Genomic DNA, 10,052 nt, shown 5'->3' with positions numbered 1-10,052 from the left:
GATTTGTATTGTCTATTTGTCGAGTTCAGATGCGTAAAATAAAATAAATTTTAACTCGAAATCATTCCTAGTGTAATATTATTTACTCCCCCCCCAAAAAAAAGACAAAACATGTCCACTGCTTCCACAAAATTATTTTCTCGCGATCAACTCAACGTGGTATTTAATGACTTTACCCTTTTTTAACTTAAAAGCTTTCGAGTGTCACCGTTTAACAATATTTCCACAGGTTAATATACACATAGGTTTTAGCAGAAAATTTAATTCCCATATAGTTTACATAAATTATGTGTTGTTTTTTTGTGTTTACAAGTTCTCGAATGTTAACTATTCTAAACTTTTACCATCTCTTGACATTTAGAGGAAAGAGTTGTAGTAATGCGTCGTATGCGTCAGCCATTTTTATTTTTTTTTTAATTAAATAGTTTTCATTGGTTTTTAAATCATTTTGTAAACAGGGACATTTAAGTCTCCATCCTTCACTCAATGTATCCTCTGGATACACGAAACTGCTTGAACGAAAGACGACGCGTGACAAATAAGATGAGGAGGGCTCCGAGCGAGATGGCTTCTTTCTCAGGTAATCGATCCTTAAGGCCATCTGGGAAAATGGAAACCGGTCGGCCATCTTTGTTATTCTGTCCTGTTTGTTTATTTAATCCGCGAGAGGAAGGAATACGACCGCCATCGCTAATTACTCTCTCAACGGATCCGGAATAGCAAAGCATGCGCATGCGTAAAACAACTCTTTTCCTGTCCTTTCTGATATAATCGTCTAGATTTACAAGTCGTTTATCAAACGCTTGTGTGTGCTCTTCAAGCCAATCGCATTTATTGACAGTCATGGACAATCATGGACGGTCTTCATGTCTCCGGTTGCTGTTCGTTACTGGGGAAGCCATTTTAAACCATTTTCAAAAAAAAAAAAAGAAAAGAAGGGAGCGTAGGAATACGCCCCGCTCATATTCAAGGTAGATTGCTTCATGGCCAAGGGGAGAACTAACGTATAGCGAAACTAGTTAATTCTCGAAGTGCTTACATATCTAAAGTAAAGCTTTGTAGTGGATCCAGTGTGTGTGTGTGTGTGTGTGTGTGTGTGTGTAGTTCTTAACATATAATTATCCACTGACACGTGTTTCGTCGTCTACGACTCATCAGTGGCTGAATCTAGCGAGATTCGAAATCGGGACCCCATGGTAAGAAGTACAAACCTCTACCACTGGGTTATCTCGCACGACTGCTGAATGTATCGCGATTTACGTAGATGTTATTTATTTGATTTTGTTTTGCGATACTTTTTGAACGAATTCAATTATTCATACGAAAGCGCATTTTTACCTAAATGCAAGTTGGGAATAATTTTATATATATATATATATATATATATATATAGTGAATAAATGACAAAAGACTATATTCCAAAGTTCATGATGTTGACCATCATTTTATAATTTGTTCCTTTAATTCAGTTGACATGTACAATTCTTGATAGTATCTGTTTCGTAGCGCAAAATCAATCACTTAATTATTATATCAATCAGTGAATCTATTATGCCCTTAACTCATCAGAAGAAATAGCAACAATCAATCCGTCAAAAGGAAATAAAGTGCGTTTTGACATGATTAAAATTCGAAAATTAGAAGAGAATCTGCAAATACCTTATGATATGTTTCTATTACGCCATTTTGAATTATCTATCTATCTATCTATTATATATACATATATATATATATGTATGTATATATATATATAAATATATATATATATATATATAGTGATTTAAAGTTATGAGGATTTTTTGAAGCATGAAAAACGATGCTACTTTTTGAATTTAATATTTTTATTGTTATTTTTTATATTTCAAGCCAATGGTCACAAAAAAGTATCGAAAATTATTATTATTAAATACAAAAAGTAACATCGTTTTTCATGATTCAAAAACCCTCATAACCTTTAAATCACTAGTCTAGAAGCATACGTATATATAGTCATCCACATGCAGTACTGGTTCGCTGTATCACAGCTCATTAGTGTAGCTGGACCTGCAACTTCTTCAAGCCAAGAGTGAAATTCGATCGCCCAGGCGACAGCAGCGCTTCTCATCGTTTTGCTATTGCCTACTGCCGAGATGGGTATGCGAAATTACAATTTTAAATATTGTCCAAACGACCTAAGCTCCATTTTTTTTTACACAAAGAGCATTGCTTTTTTTTTTTTCATGTAGCTGCAGTTTGTTCGGCATTCGCTGTATTTTTACAGGTTTACATGAATAGGGTCTGCTATCTGGCTTTCAAGGACATGGTGTTTACTTTCGTTGTGCTGACGATATGTTCTACTTGTTCAACAATAACACAAAAGCGGATATCTTTTTATGACCCCCCCCCCAACAATATTTATACAGCTCTTTATTACACTTTTTTTTATCATCCCAAACCAGGTATAGTACCAGTTAGAGGTAAATGACTACTATTTAATACCAAATAAACAGGAATACTATGTAGGGAGTTGAGCAGGAATATGTCATGGAAAGTGTTCGACTGAGCTTCAATCTATGGTCCCCCCTCGCCAAACTTTCACAAGAAACACTCGTCTAGCTGTAAACACTATCAATAATTCCCCCCACTCTTTATCTGTGCCTAAACCTAAACGTAGATTCCATGAACAAAGCTTCTTTCTTAGAACTGCACGCTGTGGAATTGTCTTCCGTTTTCCTGCTTTCCGGCTGACTACAATATGGTTGTCTTCAAGTCTAACGTAAATAAGTTCTTGATGAGCCGTTCCATATAAGTTATCAAATTTACCAAATTTTCATTACTAATGATTACTATATTGTCCAATTTCTACTGTACACTCTTTAACCCTTATCCTTGAGTGGCCTCTTGGCCTTGATAATGTGGTGATGCCTATGTAAAAAAAAATGTCTGTCCACACTTCACTTGAATTTCTACATGTTAGTACGATCACAAAATCAGGAACCCGGTAGGGAATTCCAAAATCTAGCAGTTTGTTGGAAGAAACTATTAAAATAAAAGGCTTTTCGGCATTTCGGGATCTCTACAGTGTAAGGGTGGGATTTTGCTGCTTTTCTGGTTAGCCGGGGGTATTAACGTCAAGGGGTACAAATGCTTTTAGTTCGTCGGAGCACATTCCATTAAAATACTCGTAAAGCAGTCACATGGATACAACTTTGCAGTGATGAGACAGAGGTTGGAGTTTGGCAAATAGTGCGGAACTTATTAAATTGAAGGCTCTTTTGGGACTCTTTTTAAGAGGAAGATGCTAGTGGGAAATGCACCAGGTCAGATGCAGCAAAAATAATGAATGCATTGGCGAATGGTTGCTTTTGTAGAGAAAAAGGAGCCTGTCAAGCGTGAGGAATTTTCTAGCAGGTTAGAGGGAGGCCACCATGTGGAAATGTTCTCAATGCATTTGTTCCAATTCATGTTGTCCGTGAATATTAAGCTGAGTAGTTTGAACGAAAAGCTTTCAGCTAGTGAATTATCAGTCATGACAATCAGTGATTTAGAAGATTTCTTGTTATTGTTAAAGGAAAGTAGCTTAGTCTGAGCAGCATTCAATATTAATATCCATTTACGTCCCCATTTCACTACGGGCTGGGCGTCATTCTCTAAGGTTTCAGCGATTGCTTTGGATATGTGTACATTCGTGTCTATTATAGAGCGTTATATCACCAGTAAATGTACCTATCTTGGAGAGAATTTTAGTAGGGAGATCGTTTATGAATATCAGGAATAATAAAGGTCCAAGGACCGACCTTTGTGGTACAACCGCATTTATATCATGTTGTTTTGGCAGTAACAAGGTTGCTTGGTTGGTTGCTTGATTGGTTTAAACTATTATTTGTATTTACGTGGGCATACATGTGTTATGTATGTGTGTATATATATTTATATTCATATGCATGTATATGTATGCTGGTATTTAGACACATAAGAGTAGGCTTTACTATTAGCTTCGTTAAAATACTCATTATTATTTTATTATATATATATATATATATATATATATATATATATATATATATATGTATGTATGTGTGTGTGTGTGTGTGTGTGTGTGTGTAATTTTAGTGGTTAAAGTTAAATTCTGAAAATCAAAATATAGACACATATATTCGAGTTAAAAATTTATTGTTTGACAAAAGGAATATATAGAAGGGGGTGATGTTAATTTCCTTAATCCATGGATTTTCAATAATGGCTCATATCATCAGAGAAAATGAAATGCGGTTAGCAAAATGTTCAGCTGTGAATAGACACGTATTTTGCGTTTCAGCACACATATTGAAAAAGTAATATCTATCAGAATTTTTCATCTGATTTTTAATCTTTGTCTTATCTCGCTTATATATATATATATATATATATATATATATATATATATATATATATATATATATATGGGTGCATAATATATGTTCAGGCAACCTAGAATTTTCTTTTGTATAAAAAGGATTCGATGATATTAACTATTCATCCAGTATACCATTTAATTTTCATAAGACATTCGTGCCAGTCCCTTTCCCTGCCTTATCCAGTACTACAGGGGTTGGTCCTTGGCCTCTTATTAGTCCTCATATTCATAAATGACCTTCTTGATAAAGTTGTCTCCGAGATGGGTATATTTGCGGATGACAAAACGCTCTATAACAGACACAAGGGGAAAACGAATGAACACATATCTAAGGCGATAAGAGAATGACCACAAGTCTGTAGTTGAATAGGACCGGAAATGGATCGTAACGTTCAACGCTGTAAAACTAAGCTTCTTTCTTTCGAGTGCAGCTTATTTTCCTTCACGCATACTATCACAGACTGGAAAATTTTCATGCAGATCGAAAGCCCAAGGCATATAGCAAAGATCGATGAAACCCTCTTCAACAGAATTAAACAATGCTTGGAGGGTTCCCTCACCATCCAAACATCATAGAAATGCAATAAACAGATTCTTAAGACAACTTTTGTTTAATAAATTGTTAAATTCTGAAAAAAATTGACGTAAAGAAACAAAAAACAAAACAAAACAAAACAAAAGCCTCTTTTGAATCTTAAATTGTAATGATTTTAAAAGTAAAAAAAAAAAAAAAAAAACTCGAGTGCTAATAGCTGAAATCGAAACCAAATTATTAATCGCTTCACCTAGAGTGCTTATTTAGCGTTTCAACATACGTTATTACAATTCAAGCTATCGCCAGATGGATAAAAAAAAGAGACTAAAAATCTAAAACGTATAAAGGCTTCGATCTATAAATATATATGTACGTATGCGTTAATCGATTTACACCTTAATAGTTATAACTATCCTCCCTTTTCGATGTTAGGAATCTGCTGGAAAACGCCAGTGAAACTCTGGCTTCAGTCGGGTAGTTCTCTGCATAAATACCGTTTCATTTTCTTGTCAATTCTTGCATGATATTCGGCAAATACACCTTAAGTAAAAAAAGGAAAAAAATACAATAATGTTGAATGCGAGAAGGACATTTTCATTTGCTAAACACGAAAAGGGAAAATTTGCAATAAGGAAATATAAGTAATATGTAAAAGAGGTGCCTTTAATCAGTTTTCAGACGTTTTCGTAAAGGCATTTAAAATTGTCACAGACTCTTGAAAATTCAGTATGTTATTGCTATACATCGTATGAGATAACTAACCAATTCTTATGATTTCAAGTTCAAATGAACAGCTACAGCAAGAATTGGAATACACCCTACCAAAGCCTGATTGGTGAATTTCAAAAATGCAATCTAGACATAAGGACACTTCAGAAAAACGATATGCAATAAAATTATGTTTAAAAATTTAAAAAATGCCAGAGAAATGCATGGAATGCTTAAAACTGATTTTGGACCTTCTTGCATGAATCGAACATCAATTTTTGAGTTGCATAAGAAATTCAAGGAAGAGGGAGTCTGTGAGGGATGATGAGAGGTTTGGGAGGAGTAAGGAAGTCAGAACACCAGAGTTGATTGACCAAATAAAGAATTTCATCGATAAGAACTGTTGTGTACCTATAGAGAAAATAAGTGCACAGTTTGATGTCAGTGTGGGAACTGTAAATACAATTATTCGCGAATAAGAAGAGAAGATCAGAAAGAAAAGCATTGTCATGGCAGCAAGGAAGAATTAAAACCCTGTAGTTCTTGATGTTCTGGTGACCTGCGATAAACGCTGGATCTACTGCTATGGCACAGAGACAAAGAGACAGAGTTCTTAGTGAAAGCATGCTGGCTCTCCCAGACTCAAGAAAGTCAGACAGTACAAATCCAGCCAGACTTGTGGTGACCTTTTTTTTTCTTTTTTTTTTTGATAGCACGTACATAATCTACATGCACTGAACAGACAGTCAACGACGAATACTATGTTGAGGTTTTAAGGTAGTTCAGAAAGAAATTCCGTCAGAAGAGGTCAGCACTCTTCAAATCGAGTCAGTAGCTTTTCCACCAGGACAATGCACCAGTCCACAACTCCATCCTTGTCACAATTTGACCAAGATGGGCATCAAGACAGTTCCTCATTCTCCCTATAATCCATACCTTGTTCCTAGTGACTTTCGGTTAGTCCCTAAGCTCAAGGAAAACCTTAGAGAGTGTCGTTATGAGACAATTGAGGAGATGAAAGAGGTCGTGACGAGGGTCATTGACACGCTCCCACAAAAATGACTTCCATGGGGCTTTCCAGAAGTTGTTGGAACATTACAACAAGTGCATTGCAGCCGGAGGAGATTACTTCGAAGGGGAATAAAGTTTCATGTGTGTACTATTGATAAAGGCGCGCATACGAAAAAGTCTGGAAACTTACTTACAGCACTTCGTAACAACATTATAAGTTCTTATATGTAAAATTAAGTTCGAAAGCGTTTGCATTATAATTTTTATTTTATAGTCTTAGTTATTTTGTATCTTTAGCTTTTAAATATATTTTAATGAAAATAATTAGAATGTTAGTAACTGTCCACAGTTGTGTGACAAAAAATTTGAATGGGTAAAAATGTAAAAATGTACCTAAATGTAATCAATGTTTTTTTTTCAATGGGAATCGCCCCAGACAAAGCATATGACCATTTGATGTAAGGAGCTAACAAGAACGCAAGATGATCATTGCAAAGATAGGGGATGCCTATTGACCTTAGTCTTGAAAAGACCAAACTTTACAGATAGGAGGAAGACAGTCGCCAAGAAGAGAGTTCTAGAAGCTTGTAATTTTTTGAAAAAAGCTACTTGAATAGAAAATTGTATTACAATGAGATATCAAAACAGCGAATTGATGTAGACTACTAACTAACGAGTAAAACGAGCTGGAACAAAAAAGCAGTGAATAGTTCAAACAATTCTGGAGATAAAAAATCACATGCCATAACAATATTTATTTAAAAAAAAAAGACTGGGACTAACAACATCACATTCATGAGAGAGAGAGAGAGAGAGAGAGAGAGAGAGAGAGAGAGAGAGAGAGAGAGAGAGAGAGAGAGAGAGAGAGAGGTTGCAGAGAAGGAGAAAGGGCGGAAGCCAATCAAATTTCAAATACGTTTCTGCACCTTATAAATGAATAACTCTCATATCTTACACTAATTCACGAGTCCAAACATGACAACAGCACTCAATACATGGTCTTCTAGTAGATTTGTAGAGATAGAAAATAGCCTCATGTGTGATAAAGTATTTCGAGCGATAGAGAGAGCTTACTTTTAAGAGAAGCAAAAAAAAAAAAAAAAAAAAAGAAAAAGAAAAAGAAAAAAAAAGAGCAATGGATCTAATATGTGAACTCTAAGAAAAATTTGATGAGAAAGAAAGTTTCAGTCGGCCTCTCCTCAAGAGCAATACCAGCCATTAGGATCGCAGGAAGAAAAAGGGACACGTCTATAATTGAAAGACACAAGCTGAGTCTAAAGCGGATCAAATAAAAGCAAGCCCTTTATTACCTTAATCTACAACTGAGCCCAGACCAGCTGCATGCTCCAACTGATTAGAGGGAGATGGGCGAGAAGCAACGCAAGTATACAGAGTGGCATCACCAGCATAGATACTAATTTTCTTAGTAATTTTATATGGAAGATCATTGATACAAACAGCGTTAGTCCTAGAATAGAACCCTGGAAAATACTAGCATCAATATGAAAAGAAAGAATGAAGAGATATCATTTAGAGTTACTTGCAAACTTCGATCAGAAAGAAGAGACTTATTACTGAAAAAAAAAAAAAATCAGCGGATCGAACAGACTATATTATCGATGAAACAAATTATAATTTCTATTTTTATATGAAGAACTAGGGAGGGGGCGCCTGGCTTTGCCGGAACGTAAAATACGGTTAAATATGATATTGCAATCTGTTCAGATTTCGTATATACTATCAAAGAAAAAAAAAACTGTTTATGTGCGATCAGCTAGAATCGAAACCGAAGCTGTAGCATCCACTGACCCACCGTGACTAATCAGATTTAAAAAAAAATAGAAATAAACTAAGATGAATATTTAACGATTTTTTTTAATTTTGATCCATTTTTTAACCCCCTTAAAAACAAGTTTAACCGGTTAAAGACCCCCCCTCCAAAGAAAACGGCCCGTAAAAAAATCCAATCATTTGAGGCCCCTAACGCCGCTCTGCGACTTTTAGTTCTGGAGTAAATAGTTTGAAAATATGGAGACAGACAGACAGACAGACAGACAGACATATAACCGTTTATATATCAGACATATACTTAAAATATGTGTATCTCACTGGCTAGATAGAATCAAATATAAAATGTTCAATTTAAATACTATTTTAGTATTCTAAACTTCGATTAACATAATTTCGTGTATTAGATGCCTTTGAAATTTACACACATGACGACACTAGATGATATTTAATGTTAATGCTGTTGGTTCTAATCTGTCATAATTTATTTACGAACGCACCCACAAATAAACATAAATCAACACGCATGTGCACACAGACATTCGCTTTCATTTATGTGAATCTTATATGTTTAATATACGAGCATGGTGTCGGTAGACCAAGGGGCAGCGAGTTCCGGGCGGCACAGTCACGAATGTCAAAGTGTCCTCCGGCCGTGACCAAGCCTCCAAAGCGCACGCATAGTTTAAAACAGCATATTAACTGAGCGTCGCCCTCGTTGATATGACTTTTTACGAATTGAAATTTAATTAAATGTTTGCCATTGAAAAATTAGTTTCCATTGTCCGGCGGGAGGAAGTAAAACATCACGTCCATTATTCATGTTCTCGATTGAATTCCACAGTCTTTTATAATAAAAATGGAACTTTCAGTTATTGACTGCCGTTAATTCTTCGATGGCGGGTACAAAGCATTACTGCGTTGTTTATTGTTGTTTGAGTTTAATTGATTTTTTATTTGCGTTACTTGAAAAATATTTTTGGATGCATAAATATTACTGATAAAAAAAAAACATAAACACAAGTTTGGTTACAATCTGAAGAACAGATACTACACTTTGATCTTGGCCTTTTGGTCAAGATCAAAGTGTAGTATCTGTTCTTCAGATGCTGCACTTCCGTTTCTTCTTCTCTTTCAGTGGACGAACAGTCCTTCACGACTGAGACAATTTTTTTTATTTTTGTACCTTTTCTCCACGTTAAAAAACGACCCTGGTGTCTAACCCTCTCTAGTCATGGCTGACAGAAAAAGAGCATGCTACCCCCGTGAAATAAATAAAGTATTCCGTTTGAAATTCCGTCCAAATTCACAACTTCGCCAGAAACATTCCTGAGTTCAACAAGATACACCTGAAGAAGGTCGGAGGTTACATCGACTGAAACCAAACTCAAGATGAGAAAAGTAGTCCTAAGAATCCAAATAACACGAACTGTAATACTATTTCGGGTGAAATTCTGTAGAAGTACCAAACAAAATACACAAATGTATTTTAGAATCTATAGTTGAGAATTAGTTTCTACATACCTTTTCCAGAATTGCAGTAAGGTAACGTCTCATATAGGTAACTAAATAATACGCAATGTGGCGCCAGGCGAAAAGGGATACCGCATGATATGGTAGCAAATGTCTATGGTG

General features: G+C 35.3%; 1 pseudogene; it reads left to right on the top strand.

Moving 5' to 3' along the window:
- Nucleotides 1-9,472: 9,472 nt before the first annotated feature.
- On the top strand, nucleotides 9,473-9,608 carry LOC145263486 (U2 spliceosomal RNA; annotated as a pseudogene).
- Nucleotides 9,609-10,052: the final 444 nt, after the last annotated feature.

The sequence above is a fragment of the Euprymna scolopes genome, chromosome 38 (assembly GCF_053919585.1).
Source record: "Euprymna scolopes isolate OS-2025 chromosome 38, ASM5391958v1, whole genome shotgun sequence".
Taxonomy (NCBI): domain Eukaryota; kingdom Metazoa; phylum Mollusca; class Cephalopoda; order Sepiida; family Sepiolidae; genus Euprymna; species Euprymna scolopes.
Note: the sequence above shows the minus strand (reverse complement) of the source record. Positions and strands in the feature narration are given on the sequence as shown.